The sequence below is a fragment of the Thermobia domestica genome, chromosome 18, assembly GCF_964235325.1.
Source record: "Thermobia domestica chromosome 18, izTheDome1.hap1.1, whole genome shotgun sequence".
Lineage (NCBI taxonomy): Eukaryota > Metazoa > Arthropoda > Insecta > Zygentoma > Lepismatidae > Thermobia > Thermobia domestica.
Window position 1 is genome coordinate 116,010,412 of NC_137471.1, and position 21,118 is coordinate 116,031,529.

Below are 21,118 nucleotides of genomic sequence, written 5' to 3' on the forward strand. Positions count from 1 at the left end.
TACCAATTTGCTCTTGATCTGCCAAATTTGAAGCAAAACAGGTAGGGACACTTGAGCAAGACGAAAGAGCTTATCTTGCATAGGGTCTATACAATATCAACACACAATTTCATTTGCCTCGGCCAACTTCTTCCTTCGCTATTACGGTATTATTTACTGCTTTTTCGGGTCTGGCCTAGGCCCAAACACTGTTTTCCACAAAAATTGAAACACGTTTCATTTATTGTTTTGCAAATTGCCCCAATACGAAGTTTCGTTGCAATTCTCCATATTTTTAGGGACTTCTGACGTATGCGTATTTGTACCCTTGTCACCAAAAGTGCCATTACATCGTCGGGAGGGATATGCGACCGCGGGTTACTCCAAGGAAGGGACGGTTGTATAAGAATTTGTGAATAATTATGAAGAATTTTTATTTTGACTAGGGAATTAACATGCGTATAGGGAGTATAGACACAGATTTGAAGCATCAGTACACTCTTATCTCTGAAAAGATTCATATTCTCAGCTTTTCTATTTATTGTTTTATATGTCAAGTTAAACACAACAACGTGTATCACTGATATCTTAGATCGTATTACTATTTTAAAGTCGTGTCTGTAACGTGTTGTCATAACATTTATCTCCAGACATGATGTAGAGAAAAGAGAAAGAGATACATTTGTAATATATCTTACATTTCTTTTATGACGTAAGTGTAACAATTACGTAGTTAAAGGACATGGAAAAGAGCGAAAAGGAGATATAGAAGTCTGAACTTTCAGAAACGTCCTAGATAGGTGAAAATATAGTTAAAAAATGCGAGATACGAGATAAAAGTCAATAGAGAAACATTTTCATCTGAAGAATTAAATCAGAAAAAAACCTTTTGGCTCGGACTAGTTTCGAACTCACTACCCTTGAATGCACGAGTCAGCGCTCTACCGATTTTTTTTAAAAAAACTTCCTGACTTATTTTATACTTCAACCACTTTTCAGGACTACTAGACACGACAGGGACACGAACACAGAAACATCGAGGACAGTTAAAATTACACCCTTGCTACTACAGAGGGACTCGAACCCCCAATGGGCTTCACCTCACGATCATCAGCCTAACGCCTCAGACCGCTCGGCTGCACCCACCGGCAACCGATTGAGCTAACAACTGCTGTTGCAAAAGACTCTTTTCTACAACTACAGGTTGATGAGCGGTGTATATTAACGAAATTGGCCGAGATAATTGCTTGATATAGCTATTACTATAATAATAATTATTATTATATTAACATTAATAATAATAATAATAATAATAATAATAATAATAAGAAGAAGAAGAAGAAGAAGATAATTTTAAAAGTCCCATTTGTTAAAAGTTGGTCTTGCGGAGTAAGTCCTAATATGAAATTTTAATAAATATAAATGTAAGTGTGGTTTATCCGTGTGTGCTGCTCAAACTCAACAATTAACTACCATACTCCCATAGGGGTTTACGCGTATGGTACAGTACCTTGCATCCTCCAACCATGAAGTAAGTTTATTTTTGAACCTATGCGTATCCTAAGGAGGAGGAGAGGATTCAAAGATAGAAAAGTGATTTAGAGATTATAGAAGAGTAGAATATCTCGCAAGCTGAGGCGATATTGAGTTTAGTGTCCCTTTCAGCTGCGAGTCAATATAAGACATGGTTTTACAACTTATCGTGTAACCCAAACTACACGACTCCCGCCGGGAATCGAAACCCGGCTGTCATGGGGAACCCAGGGACATGTAAAAATAACCACAAAATGAAAGATATAATGTCAAATCCATAGCTTTTAAGGTCAGTGACATGAATTGTGATATTTCCGATATCGTTCGCATCAAAGTTTAGCTTTATCGCCTAGAGATTTAATGGGAGGGTTGAAAATTAAAAATTCCTAGTTGAAAGTTATGAGTGTGTATTCAATAGTTTTCGGGGTCACTGAAGTGAATAATGACATTCCCGATATCATTAAAGCCCAAGGCTTTATTCTTCGTTGGCGGCAAATTTAATCATTTGCTCCTGCTGGAAATGGATCCGTACTATTTCATTCCGATTCAAATACGTATTCTACTGGGAAAGCTAGTCTCAAATATATCTTTGAAATATAATGGTATTCTCCCCTGGAACACCGGGTATTTCAATTAGTAAACAAATCATTTAAGAAAGATTGAGTATATTTAATGGAAATAGACATATGTATTTTTGAATGTTGTATATGAATTGCTAATTCAAGCTTTATCTAGTAAAAAATGGTGCACCAAGGACATATTCTGAAGTAATAGGGAGAACTATGGGAGGAATATTTTATTTAACTACTATCAAATTTAGTGTGGAATAATTTCACACAATTTATTTCGAGACTATCGACACGAGACTGAGACCGCTATTTGTCGATCGAAAGGAGACTAATACTCGTATTGTCTCGTTTTGATACCAGTCCTATTTCGGGGTTTGTTCTCTAGTAACTGGTTGCGTGGTGCATCTACATAAGACGTCGTATATTTAAATGTTTGAGAACTTACACCACCTCCCCTTGAGTGTAATTAAAACTACCAGACCGTTTATGTAATTTTGCGTTTAAGCACAGGTCCTATCCTTACGAAAATTATTTTCTTGCAACAGAGAATGAAAAATGTAACAGTTATAATGTTTATCGCGCATAATTCTCTACAGTTAAATGGCACTAGAGTGGCGGGCTCCATGGCGTAAATAGTTACTGCCTTGGTAAATTCATCAGCGAACGCGTTTCGGTCCTACTCGCAAAATGACGTCACCTTGACACACCTTGGGACAGGACCACAGGAGTAACGCTGTAGTCTGCTTACTCGCTTGCTGTTGTGTATTCTCCTTGGAACCTGATGTGAAATTACTGTTTTCTCTTTACTTTCAGCTGTCTTTGCTATTTCTAATTTAGATGTTTATTATATTGGTGGAATTTTATTCCGTCATGGAAATATATTCTATTTCTTATTAAATGCAAACAAAAAAGTATATTTGAACAAGTTTCCCCACACTCTAAATGTATTGTCCGTGATGCGTTTTTTTTTCTTAAATGGTATCCCCATCAGGCCTAATCCACTTGCGTTTGTCAATGAGAATTTCTTTCCTGAACTTTTAAATCTCTCACTTCACCACTTTCTTCATTTTCGTTTAAAATGTTCTTTTGGAGGAAGAACTTTTCAGTTGCTTGTTTAGTTCATTTATTCTTATGTATGTTCTAAATCGGATAAAACATTAAAGCCTCCTGTTCACACTTGCTAACAAATTCATTTTTTATGATACCTGTTAATTTTCTAATTATGTTCTTTCCTTTACGAATAAAGTCTCCATTATATTGAAATAAAATATTCGTTAGCTATTTTGATTGTGTATAGAAGTTACTTTGATGAAAATGTTAGTCCTCGTTTTGAGATGAATTTTGTCCAGTTGCACTGTACTCCCTGAAGAGTTTCTTTGACATAGAGCTCTGGATATTTGACCTTAAATCAGAAAGCTAGCTTCTCTGCTATAAATTCAAAATTTTGTTCTTCAAGATCATGCGTATTAAATGAATACATTTGATCTTCATTTTCATATTTATCTTCTGGTAAAATATGCGTAAACAGCTATACTGTTTAGTGAGTGATGTCAGCTGGCTTTGCTAGACTCGGTTCAACTGAGCCATCGGATCGAGCCGCTCTGTTGCGATGAGCCATCGTCTTGGTTCAACTTGGCTCAGGTGAGCTATCTTTCCGGTTCGCCTCGACTCTGGTGAGGCATCGGCTCAGTTAGGCTCAGCTCAGGTGAGACATCGGCTCGGCTCTGTTTGCCCAGCTGAGCCGAGGGCTCAAACCGGCTCGGTTGGATGAGCTGTTGGCTCGGCTCACTTCTCGGCTCGGAGATGACAGACGTGAGCCGAGCCACTCGAGACGTTGACAACACTAGCGCCACGAAACTATGATCTCAACGTTCAAACTCCGATAGCTTCTTGACCTTCACTCGGTTCGATTTCAACCTCAGAACTGCAACTACCATTCAATCTCCAAACTCCAACAATCAATCAATCTCCGTCAACCTCAACCTCCGAACTCCAACTATCAATCGACCTCTACCTCCAGTCTGGAGGTTGAGGTCATATGAGCGAGAGTCTGATAGAGTGCTAACTTTGGTGAAAACTCCCTGATTCGAAAACCAAGACCGAGTATTTATATGCAAGACCAAGAGCAAAATCAAGTGTGCAAAAACAAGTCCAAGACCAAGTCCGCAAGACTTGGGCAAGAATGAGACCCACTTGCGAGAGACTTGCATTCTTCCAACTTATATACCTTTATAAAAAGACGAAGGATACAGGGGTTTTATGTCATTATCATTTTTTAAATTATATTGTCTGTTTAATCTACGGGGATAGATGGGTGGTTAGGTGAATGTAAATTCTTCTTAAACAAGAAAAAGTGATAATCATAATCTTTTGAAGTAACCCAACTGAGGAAAGAAGATTAGTTTCGTATTGCATTCCCTATGTATAATGATAGCGTTTATCGGCCCAAAAATTACTAAGAATGAAACGTACTAGAAAATGGCTGTTGGTCCATTGCAAACAAACTTACATGTGAAGATCAAAGCATTTTATCAAAAGTCTAAAAGATTGATACAATTGCGTTGCAAATCAGCAGTAACTTGTAGCTGTTAAAGACGCTTGCATCGGAGCGCGTTTTCTTGCTTGTAGCAAACATAACAAATAAACTGTTATTATCGTTGTGGTGTCTGATTCGGTGTTGATGATTAATAATCAAGGTTAATCATTGCCTGCTAATATTATTTTAATTTGGTCATTCTGGGTTCGATGATAGCGAACAGACAACCAGCTAAATAACTACACTTAATGTATGTATTTAAGTAGTTTATTTTAAATTTTTTATAACAATTAGACTGATAATGACTTAGGGCCTTGCATGGGCAGTGTGGCTATTAGATATTTCTTATTTTTTTCATAAAGTCAAATTTACAGTTTTAACACCAATTAGTTTAATTGACTTTAGTTGAAGCTAATGATCGTGTGGTTTTGCTAATAATCGCTTAACATTTTAAGAGAAATTAAACCTGGTTGCTGTTGATATACTCCAGTCCTAGTATGGAAGTGTTGAAATTACAATCACTAGAGATATAGAAACTTAGATGCCGAATTGCGGGATTTTTTCTGAAACGAGAATTTAATTAAAACTGCTCTTCTTGAGTTTTACATGAAGGTTGGAAATTATTTTTTTTGTGTTTTTTGCAATACTTTAATTTTTTACCGTTACAATTACCTCGTAAGTAACTCAATTGTCTTCCTTGTAGCAAGAGTTCCTTATACTCGACTTTGGAATTTTACATTTTTTTTTTTTACATATTTCCTGATTGTGAAGTCTATGGAGTAATATCTATATACAGATTATTTTACACGGAAGTTGGCTTTAAACAATGCAAGAGATTCTTAAGTTAATTTTCGTATACTCTTATACTGTCCTACCAGCCAATTATTAATGTATCCACCACATTATTATTATTATTATTATTATTATTATTATTATTATTATTATTATTATTATTATTATTATATTTGAAGTACAATGAAATATCACGACAATAATTATTAATTATCTGAATTGAGCTGAAAATTTAATCTTGCTTTCGAAAGATTCAGTATTAAGTTTATGTGTTCTGTATCTTTCTAAAGTAATAAATGCTAAAATTGGTTTCAAGGCTGTTTCTGAGGGAATACTTTCTTCAAAATAGTATTAAAAATTATAGAAAGTTTTTTGACACATTCGAGTCGAGTCGAGATTTTTACGAACAGTCTCGACTCGAAAATTAGAGTCTAGAAATACGTTTGCCTCGACTCGTCTCGAATTCTACAAAGTGTGTGTCGACTCGAATTCGAGTCGAGATTCGAGACATGTCTCGACTCGTGCGCATCTCTAAATATTCATGTTTTAAATGTGCAATACTACCCCCCGAAAAATGACCCAGAAGTTAATTTACAAAGGTCTACTTCCTTCTTGTTAGATTAGTGATCGTGGTTTAGGATAGACTATGCAAAGTCAGATATGGTAATGTATGTTTACACTTTCGTTTCTTTCTTTCAAAATTTATTCCTATCTGTTCCTATTTATTATTAACTAGCAGCGTTCACCCCGCTTCGCTGCGGTCACCCCGGAACGCAATAAACTTTGTTACTTAGATAATTTTTACTTTTTCGCTTTCAAGTGATATGATAAAAACCATAGAAGATTGCACTAATGTTAACATTATATCGCCTGTCATTTATGTTAACCCGCCCCGCTTCGCTGCGGTCACCCCAACCCGCCCCGCTTCGCTGCGGTCATCCCGGAACGCAATAAACTTTGTTACTTAGATAATTTTTACTTTTTCGCTTTCAAGTGATTTATAGCGCCTGTCAGTTATGTTAACCCGCCGAGTCACAGGGTCATGCGGGTTGCATATAAATACGTTTATTTTTATACCTATGATGAACTAATAACAAAGGATTTGTACGTATGGACACCTGAATGGTCAATTATCTCAAGACACTGGTAATTGAAAATTAAAGTGATATGATAAAAACCATCTAGGGTCCACATCCTAACAACCCCCCAAAAATGAAAGAAATCGGTTCAGCCGTATTAGCGTGATGAGCGGACAAAGGATTTTTTGTACGTATTGACACCTGATTGGTCAATTATCTCAAGACACTGGTAATTGAAAATTAAAGTGATATGATAAAAACCATCTAGGGTCCAAATCCTAACAACCCCCCAAAAATGAAAGAAATCGGTTTCAGTGTATTAGCGTGATGAGCGGACAAAGGATTTTGTGCGTTCTCTTTTATATATATAGATAATTTATTTCTTGCATTTATTAATAACTATCTGAAAAACCCATTAATCGCATGATGGCTGTATTTGGAAGTCAACGCCTGTATTCGTATCACCGTTGATTTGCAGCGAGTGCGAAAACTATGGTTTTGACATTAATATCGGTCATTTTGGATTATTTTTATATGTCAGAGTATCCCCCCTGGTACCCCGAACCGCAACCAAATGGGGTAAATTTGGAAGTTAGTGCAATCGGAGTTTCACCATTGATCTCAGAGACCGCCAAAACTATAAATTCGACACTAATATTGGCATTTTCTACTACTTTTACATGTCCCTGTAAACGTCTCCTGAGACCCCTTGGTTCGATTTTAAAAAACAAAACGCTTCGTCTTCGACCAAGGTACCCAAGATCAACATTTGGTAACTCTCGGTTCTCCTCTCTTCTGGTCTCCAGGCAGCACACAGATACACATATAGACAGACACACAAACCAACAAACATTTTATTTCAATATATTAGATTAGGTGTATTTCAAACAGTTCTTCTTTCAGAAATGATTTTAGGGGGCACTGCCCGCTCGGAGCTCTGAAAGTACCCCCGGAAGAGACCAAAATAATACGTCTATAATAATAGTGCCCCCGGAATAAGAAGTGCGCCCCCCCCCCTCCGGAACATAGTTTCTGAAAGAAACGCTGATTTCAAACACAACAGATAGAACCAACGGTGCCGACTTTCCAAATGTATGTGGGTGTATATCAATGGCGGGGCGTGTTATATGTTTCCTGGGGAGTCTCGAGTGTTTTTGATTGATTTCTTTTTAGTTAAAACCTTTTATGAACACTGTCATAAAGGGCTGTGCTGTGATAAAGTAAAATATACAGATAATATAAGGATGAGTTGGGGCTGTCCTAGCTCAGTCGGCAACACGGCTGACTTAGACGTAAAGAGCATTTTTAAACCTGGGTTCAAGTTTAATTACTGTAATGAATATTCCCAACATATATAATTGTGATATTTAGTGTATATTTTAAACAACTTACATGATGCACAATGAGTGCCAGAGGCAGTGATATCAACACGTTACTAAGAGAAAATACTACAATCATACAAATTAAAATGAGAAACATCATCATAAAACAAAATAATTTTAATGTTATTGCAGAAAGAACTTGCAAGGATTTTGTTGTGGTCATAAAGTATAAAGTGACTAACTTAGTGTGTTCCTTGGTTGTCTTTGCAGAAACAAACTTGAAACAAACAACTATGCTTTAGAGGTTAAAAATTTTAACTTCCATCTCGATGCTTTAATTGTTTATTTTTTGATAGTGGCAAGTGAGAAATATTTATTTTGTTATATTTCTATGAACCTAAAATCTTTCCTGCAGCGCCCTGACAAGATTATATGTGTGAGTGCTGGAGCCAGGGAGCACCCACGTAGTCGGCGCGCATGGACAGACCAATCCCTAGCATTTCTTACACAGCATATGGTTGTTTGGCATATAACGTTGCTACTATACTAGTGAGCTAAAGCTAGTTAAGCCTTTTATTAACAGTCGGAGGCAGCATTCTGTTATATTGTTGTAGTGAGTCGCGTGTTAAAATACTCCTAGTATCAGCGTTTTCATTGTTCTATTGACCTTGAAGGACCAACAAATGCCTTTCGAGGAATATAAGTTCCCTTTAATTCATGAAGTTGATATAGAAATGACCTTCTAACCTATGCTGTGCATAAATGCTGGAAGTCTTTCTAAAACGAGCTGAACGAGCAAGCCATTTATAAAACTCGGCTCGATTCGAAACTCGACGTCAAGAACAGTGACTCGGCTCGGAACTCGATTCGAGAAAATTACCTTTGATTCGACTCGAAACTAGACTTGAATTCGATTCGAGTTTTAGCTCGACTCGTGCCCATCCAAGGCATTAGAAAAACGCCGGTGTGTCAGTGGTAGAGCGTTCACCTCCGGTGCTTGGGGTCCCTGGTTTGATCCCAGCTCATGCCGTGTGGACTTTGTGGTGGACAAACACCGTGCTCGTGGGTTTTCTCGGGGTTCTCCCGTTTCCTCCCACTTTTTCATTCCACCATTTCACTCATTTCTCATTATCACCGGCTTCTTTAGCCTAACCGGCATAACTATGGGATGTTAAACTTAAAGATTTCATTTCATTTTTTCAATGTAATATACATATTACACACAAAATTCGCTACTTGACTCTTGACAACATGAAAAATGATAGTTATTTGGGTTAAAGATTAAACATAACACCTACGACCATGTTTATAACTTTTGATATTAAGCGGAGAATAGGGGTAATTTGTATTATTTTTGCTCAATAGTTTAGAATTATGACATCGAGGTTGTGTCTCTATCATAGCAAAACGAATGAAGCACTTGAAATAATGTTTATAATATACTGTATTTAGTATTTGGTCCAGTCTGGTTTCTATAATTCATTAACGCATATATCATAAGAGGAAGAGATGAATGTAAACATCTTATTTTAAAATATGTGAGCCCATCTTTCGTTGTCCTTAAAAATCCGATTTTGAGGGAAAGGGTACAAGATCTAAATACGCGGTCAATATGTAAAAGTGACATCGTGATTGTCTGTCCGATCATCACAGGAAATCGAATGAACAGTTTGAAATGAATATTTGGATTCATTTAGTATTTGGATGAAAATACAGTTTTACAAAGTCTTACCTAATATTATGTAGATATGTTTTCGAATACTATTTTGCTGCTCAAATAAGTGAAATATTTGTAAGAAAAATATTTTGCTCATAAATATAATAATGTACTTTGTAACGTTGCTACAAAGGTAAAATTTGTACAGTGTGAACTTAAATGAAATCTCATAATCGTTTTTTTTTCTGTTTCAATATTCTGTTTTAACACATGCGATATAACAAAGAAGTATATTGTTTTTTGTGGTAACACTGGAGCACCGTGTTTTGAAAATCAGTAATGGTGTTCAAATTTAAAATGGTACGGCGACATACCGAGGGTCCTTATCGAATTGTAACCCAAGTTAACAGATTCTGAATAGTAAATCTTTCAATTTACAGATCTTAGAAAGAAGAGAATCAAAAATAGTTAAATAGAACACTTTAGCATATACTTTTAAATAATTATGATGTATATAGTGCAACAAATTGAATTGAAGTAATTATCCTTAATTCTTAATTTTATCTGTTTTTTCCCCTACCTCCATACTTTCGAAAACATCAAACCCTCTTGTCATCCAAGAAATGCAGTTAAAAATTATAATACCTACATTTTACTTTCTTTTTTTCTGTTTTTCTTTATTTGTATTTTTTTTCTCTTTTTGTATATGCTGAGCAATGTCACTAAGAGTCTCAGGGTGCTCTAGCAGGAGCATCCTCGGAGTCTGCATCCCTGTAGTAACACACGTTCAGCTGTATCACTTGTGGAAAAAAGTTCCTTTTTTTAACGTGACTTACTTCAGCTCGGAGATTATGAGACATAATTCTTTGACGCATTTCTAATTTACCATATGGAACACGTTTTATATGGTGTTACATTAGTTGATTTACAAATATGCATTTAGTAGTTTTCTGATGATTTTCTCATAGATTCGTAGTATCAGCTTTTCCTAAAATAGTTTGTCAATATTACTGACCTTTTGAATATTAAAGCATCTATAATCATGAATTCTTTCACAGATTCATACTACTGTATATAAGTTAGTTATATTGACAGAACATGAAAGGTTAGGAAAACGTTAGGTCCTCATGAGATAAAGTTAACTACCATCAAGAGGAGAAAACTAAAACACGATCATATATTCGAAATTTAAAATTGATTTTACGAAAACAATAAATGGTTTACAGATGAAATTAAAATATTGTTTTGCTCTTGTTTCCTATTATTTTTGAAGGACTTTTCAGTGGCTTCGATGAAGTGTAATAATTTAAAACATTTGAGTGAAAAACTAGTAAGACATGAAAAGAATTATACGATTAGCACTATGTTAAATTTAACTTGTATAAGCACGTCAAATATTTTATTACAATAAGGCTCCTAATAACCTTGCAAGAAAAAGATCACCTTCGCTCAATTAGCTCAATTTTGATAGACTTCATCAAATTTTGGATGAATTTTAACTTGGTCTCTATCTCCCTTAGGAAATCAAAATTTCAAGAATCCGCGTGTTCACTGAATTCGAACACTTCAAATCCAATTTTTAAGTTATGAATCTCGTCCTTTGACTGCTATCTTAAATACAAAGCAAACAATACTGAAGAGTTTTGGAACAACAATGAATGAACAACGGAAAGAAAGTGTCCATAATTAAAGGGAAGGCTTCAACCTTTTTAAACAACTTGCTACATTGCATGTTGAATTTATAACGTTAAATTTGCTCACCTAGCTCATTCCCAATCTTTTTCTTCATTTAGTGAATAATTTAAGAGATAATGGAGAATATCGAAAATTTAAAAGATAAGCCACATAATGTCTACAAAACACTATGATATTAAGTAATACTTATTTTCAAGACCTTTTGTAGAATGTTTAAAATAGATTGCCCAACAATTGTAACGATATCAATTGAAGGGGTGGATTCCAAAAGAACCTTACTCAAGTTTTGTCAATTTTGAAATATTGGTTCTATTAAGTTCTATTTCAGCATCTCCGTATATGAACAGTGTTTCATGCCAAAGCTCCATAAGTCAAATTAATTGTAGGCAAAAGAAAACAATATTGTTTTCCAAAATGTCCTTAGTCAGCGGTATTCTCTGAAATTATTTTCTGACTCATGCCTAAAAAGACTTATAAAACTCTTGCTATAGATAATTATTTCACAGTTATTTTACGAAACATAGGCAATTACAAGTTTGTTTTATGTAGATTACTTTTCTTTTACAGAAATAGAATGATGGAAACACACAAAATAGTCGTCTCCTAAAAAAAACTTACTTTTTTTACTTAGGCTCATTTGGAATGGAGCTCTTCAATTACTCATCCAAATATCTTGTCTATTACACAATGTTTGCAAATGGTTTACTCAATAGATTTTTATAGGTAGTACCTGCTTCACTTTCTAAACTTTTAACATTCTTCATTGTCTACGTTATTCGTCAATATTCAAAAAACGTGGGGGTGGGGGAAAGCTTGAAAAAGAGTTTTAACATATTGCTGAGAAAATTTAAAATATAACATACCTGGCAATACAGTATACGCGACAACTTATGTTTCAGGTCTGATGCTGTTTCCGTTAGTACACCGTCGTGATAAACAGAAATGCATGTACAATTTATGATTCTACCTACGCACAACAAAGTTCCTAAAAATCATGGTACCTGTTGCAATGCCTCTTCAGAAATGAAAAATATTTTAATATATTGAAGAGTATAAAATAAAATAAAGAAATGCTATAATTTAGAATCAACTCACTGCATTAGACATAATATTAAGAGGCAAAAAAATATAGCACACTTCAGAAAGTAAGATAAATTTGCTACTAAGGAGAGGAAAATTGATTTTATATGTTAACAAAATTGATAATTTGTTATGAATACGTATTCTTTATTATTAATAAAAATATATAGTTACTTTCATTGATTAAATAACTCACAGGAAACATCAGATGGATTGAGATTCTGTGGTCTTGAAGACAATCGGAGATACGATCTTTCGTGAGTTCCATTGTGACCAATGCATTGATCCGCGACAACATTCAACTAGTCACGTAAACAGTGATAAGAATGTGTAGCTTCGCAATTTTCCCCAAAGTTATTTGGTTGACCTTGCAATTGGGGAAAGTGCCATACTCGGAGGATATACAAATAAGTCATCCCAATTACAGTATCTTCAGCAAAAAAAAATGCATAAACCAATAAACAGAGAACATATTAACTATACAGAAGTGTCGCTCACATTGTAAGAGTCCGTCGGAACATTTCGTTCTCCAGAGTTTGACATACGAAATACTTCTTAACGAGTTTAACATTCTGCTTAGACACTCCAGGTCGTCTCGTACTTTTGACTTTGCATAGAAAGTCTGTCGTTTCAAACTGGTTATGCCATCGACAAATGTTTTGGCATTTGAAGATCACCATTAAACTTACTACAAAACGTACAGTGGACTCTAGGCTATTATTTTACCCGGTAATTAGAATAATCTTGCTGAGTTACTAAAGACTCAAACTTAACAACAATAGTGGTTCTTATTAAAATCAAAATATCACATTTCATGTACAACAAAATTATTCCTTTCTTTAAATTATAGTTTCGTATCTTGAGAACAGCACAATGGATACTGAATAACCTGCTGTAATTATATCTTCAATTTAACAACGACTAATGTGAATATATTATTTTAATCTTTTACGTATTTTACATAATAATCTCTTCAATCTAAAACAATGTAAACAAGAACGTGACAGTTTTGTTTTACAAATTTACTTTAAATTATTGAATTGAATTATCTTTCAAACACAGATATTAAGAAAACTAAAAGCTTTCTCTCGAACATCCATTGCAAAAATTCAGCATTGTAGGGTGTAATAATATGTGGTTATGGAAATTTACAAATGTGGAATATTTTATATAGTTCAAAAATCAGGAAACAACAGCAATAAAACTTAAAACTACGGCAATAAAATGAACATTTAAATATGTGTTACTTTTCCTGTTATTCGTTTGGTACCTGTCGTTAATTCTTTACAAAACGGCTTGAAATTCTGTTTTATTTCTTACATTAGAGGGACGTAAAATATATATTTTAATAAATCCGTTTGTAGACTTCCATCTTGCGTACCTCGGAAGTTTCAGATATGTAAATAAAGTTTTCTACACATTTTATTTTGTTAAGGCCTATTTAAAAAATACGTTGAACAATAGCTTACTAATAACTTATACCGTACGATCTTGACTGCAAAATATCAATACTACTGTTACTATCACTGTATTCCAATAACAGAGCACATTTTAAGCAATCTGATTGCAGAATACTAAACACATTATTAATAATATCACGTAAGTGGGACTTAGACATTACTGCTGTACCATCGGACCAATTTCAAAATCGAAAAAAAGTACCAAAATATACTGCATTGTCATATTTGGTTGGATTACATTAAGTTACATTAGATTACGTTACATTAGACGTGCAGCTTTAATATACGGATCCATAGTATAAGTAATAGTAGTAATAGTAGTATGAATGGGTTAGAAATTCCGCAGAGGTTGGTAACATTCCGATCTCGACACGAAATGGGCTAATTAGAGACTTGACCAATTTTTTTCTGTACATTTTACAATCTATGGATCCTTGTAATAAAACAAGTGTTTCTCTCCTCGAAATAATCCATACCATCAGATTCCAGGTTCCAGGTTTCAGGTTGATCTTGACAAATTATTCGGTACGGAGTTCCGGGCTACCTAAAGCCCCTGCCTCTCATATGTGGTGAAAAGAGTATTTGAAATGCTTCCCCATGAGTGACAGCCGAATCAGCAACTGTCGCTGATTGCTACGGGTATTTGATGTTCGACTGGTGAGGTAGTGGAAGTTGGCCTCTTGGAGAAGTTGAATGACTAGTTGAGTATTTGGATTTAGCCTGAAAAATGGCGTTTCAGGAAGAAATCCAACAACGTCTGGGGCTGTAGGGGATTGTAGATGGTATTTGAAAGGCGGATCCTAATTGGCAGTTGTTGTAACCAATGAGCTGTGATGATGCGTGGTCCTCATAAGGGAGTGGCCCTGTCTTCTTTGAATCTGAGTCAGAAGGGACACTGCTTGATGGGTCATTAGATAAAGTCCACTAAAATTTCTAGCAGGATGGTCATTTTACTAAAGGTGTCGGTCGTTTGGCGACGTTCAGGCAGCTTCTTCGTAACGGCTTGCAGAAAGGCAGAAAATGAAGTTTCTCGAAAGATTTGAAGAACTTCTTTCAGTGAAGAATTGGTGTCTTCAGAGAGGTCTGGCGGTGAGGACACTGGAGGTCGTTTTGAAGCGGTGGTAGCGTTAGCATAAGTTTGTTTGGGGTCTGAAGGTATCGGCTTAGCAGGCAGAGAGTCAGTAACAAAAGGAGGAAAATCTTCTGGGTTTGGCGGCTCACTGACTTTGGCTCGTCGTGCTTGTATCCGTTTTATAACTTGACATCCTTGGTAGTTGGCCTTGTGATCCTTGCCACAGTTGGCACGTTTGGAGTTCTTCGCTTCCTGGCGATGAGGGCACTGGTAACTGAGATGACGTTCAGCACAATGCATACACTGTGGGGCGGCATAGCAAAAGGATTGAGTGTGGCCCAGTCTTTGGCAGCGAAAGCACTGAATGTAGGTCTTGGCTCACTATGGTTCGACTGAAATTCGGTAGAATTCCAGGTATTGGAGTTTATAGATGTCCTGAGAAGTTGGTGTTTTCTTTAAAGTTATAAGGAAGAGTGGAAGAGGGTTTTTGTTTTTCCCTGTCAGCTGTTGTACTGTCACTACGTCGTAACCTCGGTTGGTAAGATCTGCTCGGATGTTCTCCAATTGAGTATCAATTGGGAGTTTACGGACTATGACTTTCAAATGACGATCAGTAGTTGTAGTCTCCATGGAATACGAAAATTTGTACTCCTGACAAATTTTTTCAAGATTTGCATAATCTTCTTGAGTTACACATTGAAATTTCATGCCATCCTTAGTAATTGTACAGTAGGGGATGTCTTTGCAGTGTGCAGAGGTGCCATGGCTGATTTTGTAGCCTTTTTCCACTGGATAGTCATAAATATAGAAAGACTTGATCTTTCGGTGAGAAAAACGTGAGGCTGAAGATTCCTTGGATTGAGTATCATCTGTGAGGGTCATGACTTCTTCCTAATCGGTAGCACTCGAAAGAGCTTCAAACGTATTATTAGTGTCCACCACCTTTGGCGTAGGTGGGGGAGAGGTTCGACAAGTCTTTTTGGGATGTCGAAAACCATCACCTGAATGGGCCTACACTGATTGAGAGTTGGCAGTAGTTTTATCTTGGGATGGCGCAGCGTCGCTAGGAACACCATAAGTAACTTTATGATCGTAAGAGGAATGTCTTCCTTCGCAATATCTGCATTTTCTATTTTGGCCCGTAGCCAGAGCAAAAATTTTGGGGTGCCCGGTAGAAGTTAGGGGGGCCCGACCCAATCATATTATACTTCATCACCATATTATAGTTCATTTGCAAGCCTACCGTGAAATTTTATGGGGGCCAGCTAAAGTTTAAGGGGGGGCCGGCTCCCTCTTGACCCTCGTGGATACGGGCCTGATCCACATACAGTGCCGTTTACATCAAAAACAACCAACAAATACGACTACTATCTTAACTTTTACTATTCCCCTTACCTGACTTTCACTCATTCTTCCTCACAAGTTTAAATAAATTATCCAATTGATCCTGTAAATTTCCTAAAATTGGTCCGGCTCTATACGGTTAACATGTGACTTAGTGTTAGTTCGTGTGTTCGTCCGTCTATTCCACACGATAAATCTTGAACGGATTTGTTAGCCTTTAATAATATTTATCGACTAATGAATAACGAACACTCATTCTTCATGCCCTATCATTAGTAATACGTTTATTTTAACATTTACGTAGTTTCAGTAATTTCATTATTATACTACTCATATCCTTATCATAATTATGATTATCATCACACTCATATTATATAGCCAGGCTTCATGTCTCACAATTAGGGTAACCAGAGATGATTAAAGATAATTAAATATTCAGAAATGATTACAATGTTCTGTTGAGATAGTCACGTATCCAGCGTTCGTGCCTTTTGTGCACAAGTCCGGTTTCGATTCCAGGGGAAAATAGCTTTGCACAACAAATAAGTTTCTCTTGGATAAATCTCATAGTAAACGGTTCTGTTATTTACAGCTGCAAATCATCAGATGACCCAAAAATAGAACGTTGGGGTGCCTGCCTTTGCATAAGGTGCACTGAGTTGGTATGCGCCAATGAAAACCTGACCCACGACACACTGATTCATCGTGACCCACGACGCATTCACCCACCACCCATCATGATCCACTCTGACCCCGACCCACCATGACCCACCACTCACCGTGACCTACTATGACCCACTGTGACCCACCATGAGTCACCACCCATCGTGACCCACCACCCACCAAGAACCACTCTCATATACTGTGACCTACTCTGACTCACGAAAATCTATCCTAATCAACTCTGACACACGATCCACGACCTCTTCTGTACTGACTAAAGACTTTACACTTGTAATGAAACAAGATTGTGAAATTGTCACTATTCGGAGTTAGAATTTCTACGCTCATTTGGTACCTGTCTTTAAGGATCACTCTGTTACAATAACAGTGGATCTCACCTTTACGATATAAAATGGTAAAGTGTTGTGAGTGAGAAAATTGAAACAGTTCGAGGTGGGGGAAATTAGTGTGTGCCTAAAATATACTTGTACTAAGAGAATATTCTTGTAAGTGTTAATTTCTAAACGTATTCCAAAAGAAACTCCTATTCGCAGAAAAATACCTCTGTACAATATGGAAAAGTTTATGATTTCTCAGGTCACAGTATTTTTCTCAGAAAAGACTTGAAAAATCAGTTTTTCATAGCGTATAAAGTTGCTCGAGTATCATCTGTGAGAGTATCTCCATAAAGTATACTCATAATTGTAATTTGTGTAATCACTAAAACACCACGTTAAATGTAAGTTACAAATATGCATAATAGCAATTATTATGAATATTAATTCAAAGGAGTTTAACTTCTAGTTTATAAATAGCAGAGACTTATTAAAAATTAGGTACAAAGTTGAATAACAGAAATGAACCATTAGTAATAGAAGTATACATTTTCCATAAATCGTAATTTGCCAATTTAAACCAAATCTAAGAAGGGTTTAATTTCTGTTGGCCTTCAGAACTTTTTCGTAGTAAATCATCCCCAGCGGAATGATGTCCACACTTTAGCCAAGAAATAACTAGCTCGTCTACTTTGAGCTTGTCTAGCGGTGGGCCATTAACATTGATGAACAAGTTAGACAATGTTTGAGAACTTACTAGTTAGTCTATTTTTATTATCAGTCATCTGTAAGTTCATAACAGGAATTCCCCGTTCCCACTCTGTCGTGGAAATTGATAATACTTCTACCAGATTTCTGCAACTCCTCATCGACAATCTGCTTGTTAGACTTACGTCTGATAACGATTTTTCTCGGTCAGTTTGAAATACTAAGCAAGAAGTATCATCTCTCCTTATTATCATGTAATATCTTTTTCATATCGACCATATCAGATGGAAATGTCGACTCATGGAGAACAGAAACTTCATCTGCCACACCTTCGATAGGGAATCTTGTGCATAAATTATCAATTAAAGCGTGACAAACTGATGATTTCTTATTTGTTTATAAATTTAAATTTTGTAGTCACACATGAAAGTTTGATGTCATTACCAATTTTTCTCCTCCATCCAGAAAACAAAAGGCTACGAGTTCTGGGAAAGTGTTCAGAAGTGAATGGGAATTTCCAGTGCCGGATCTACGAAATATTGCACCCGGGGCAAAGAAATTAGCGCCCCCTTCGTCTCAAGTCAAAATATTTTATTAGGAATTGGAACACATCTTAGGTTAAAGTATATATTTTAAAAAGTTTAAACTATTTGTCATCTTTCTCCCTTTTATAACTTTTACTGAAATTTGTGTACACATACGAGCTTGAAACCAATTACGAAGCGTATCCAAAAGTTACAAAGCGAGAGGTACTTAAAGTTATTTTATCGTTTAATTGAAACACAAACCGATACATTAAACAATGTTTACATTTTATTTATATTAAATGTTTATGATACTTTTAAAATTCAAATTCTAAAACCAGCTTTTTGTTGAAGCTCATTTCTTTCGAAGATAGAATACTCTGTTACAATGAAAACAAAATTCTCGAGATTTTTCTTGTAAGAAACACACAGTTGTAGAAGATGCAACTTTGTTATATACATTTATTGCGACCTATTGTGAAATTTCCTTCAGATTTTAACGCAAAGTAATATTAGTATTTAATAGAGAAACAAAAGAAATACATTACAATTCAAACAAGCTATAAAGGTAACCAAGAAAGTTCTGTCACTTTTGTGGAGGTGTGTGTTCCATTGGCCCTCACACCGTGAGTTGAATACGAATGAAGAAAAGGCGAAGGTCAGTTGTTGGTGTGGATATAGCCAACATAGTATCTTATTGTGGCAGTTCAGTTACACCTTGAATTTGCGTAAGGACAGAGTAAACACGGGACCTCCACAGAGCGTGTAAGCTATAAAAATCAAACTGGGATCAAACGCCGCTGCAGCGAGGCGGAAGATATGCCAGGACTTTGGTGAGGGTGTCATAACTACGCGAACAGAGCATTGGTGGTTTAACAAGTTTAAGGACGGTGACGAAACACAAGAAGAGGCACCACGTGCCAGAAAAACAACATATGTACAAAATCAAGATCTTGAGACGGCAATTGAGGTGAACAGTGGCCATAAATGTGAGGAATGGGACTACAGTTCAGTGTGATTGGAGAAATTTTTTGGCAGCACCTCCATCAAATTGGGAAGCACTACAAGTTGGGTCGATGAGTCCCAGATGATTTGACTCCGAGCCAGACGACAGTGCGAACAGACACCTGTGTTTCTTTGCTGTATCGCCTGAGGAAGGAACTATTTCTGGACAGTTTTTGACATGTGATGAGAAATGGGACCTGTACGAAGCTCCACGGCGCCGTCATCGTTGGGTAGCATCCCATGAACCGGTTCCAAAACAGCTGCAACCAGCAGTGCACCAGAAGAAGGTCCTCCTGTACGTTTGGTGGACTGTTTGCAGCATCGTGCATCGTGAAATGCAACCACCTGCTCAGAGCATCAATGCAACTGTGTACTGTCAGCAATTGAGCCGTGTCCAAAAAAACTCAAAACTCTGCAACCAGCAGTTGTGAATCGCAAAGGGGTCCTCCTGTTACAGGACAACGCTTAGCCCCACGTGGCTAGGAGGACCCGGGACACCATTCTACGCCTGTGATGAGAAACACCATTCCATCCGCAATACTCTCCGAACATCGCTCTATCTGATTATCACCTGTTTCGTTCCTTGGACAATCACCTTAGAGAACTCCAGTTCAAAACCCTACTAGAGGTGCAAAATGCACTTGATACCTTCTTGGCTTAACGGCTCACCACGTTCTACCGCAATGGATTCCATGGCCTTGCAGAACGTTGGTAGAAAGTTGTTGATGCTGATTAGGATAGTAAAGTAAACGAAGACCAAATTTTTGGCTGATTCGGAATTAATTTCAACATAAATGATTTTAGTGCGAAATTATGGAGAACGATGTAGAAAGTAACACATCCAAAATCCGCCACCCAAATGTTTGGGGAAAAGCCGCCATCTTGGATTTTTGACGGGAAGTTACTGTCGGGGAAGGATTTTTAAAAATATTTTATTTCTCAGCTTCTAATTGTCGGATCGTAACGTGTTATACCTCATTGGAAAGCGCATGAATTATACACTTAGATTAGGTATAACAAATGTATCTGTTCCACTAAATGTGGAAGAAAACGACGACGAAATTGGAAAAAAAATGAAATTCGGAAACAATTTTTTCAGTAATCAGGGCTGGCAACACTGTGATTATGGCTACGGGATGTTCAAAACTATTGAAAGTTATTTGACACATAATTTTCTCAAACATATAAAAAGAAGGTTGTTTTACTTAAAATACTTAGGCATAGAAATTTTCGCTAAAAATGTTGTCGTTTGTTTTTGTAAATTTCGACAGTAGCGGTTAAACCTATAATTATGTGACAAATTAAATTGGAATTATTTCAATTTGAAATCATGCAGAACATCATAGTAAATATTATATAGAAAATTCGCCATCCAAATGTTTGGTGGTGAAAATCCACCATTTTTAATTTTAGTAAAAAAAAAAAAGAGGCAGGGGGATTGTAAAGAGAATTTCGTTTATACCTCCTCTCTGTCGGATCAAACACATTATACCTAATGTGCTGAACCATAGCCATAAATTCATAAAATATAAGGACGGTACCCGCACGTGACTTAGCAAGTATGATAAGATAAGATAAGATATGCTTTATTGTCATTAAACAACATTTGCTGCAATAGACATTGTCAAACATAACATATATATATATATATATATATATATATATATATATATATATATATATATATATATTTACAAGTTTTATCACACTATCAGGCAAGTTTTATCTATGTATCATTGTTCTTGCTTTCAACTCTTGATAACAT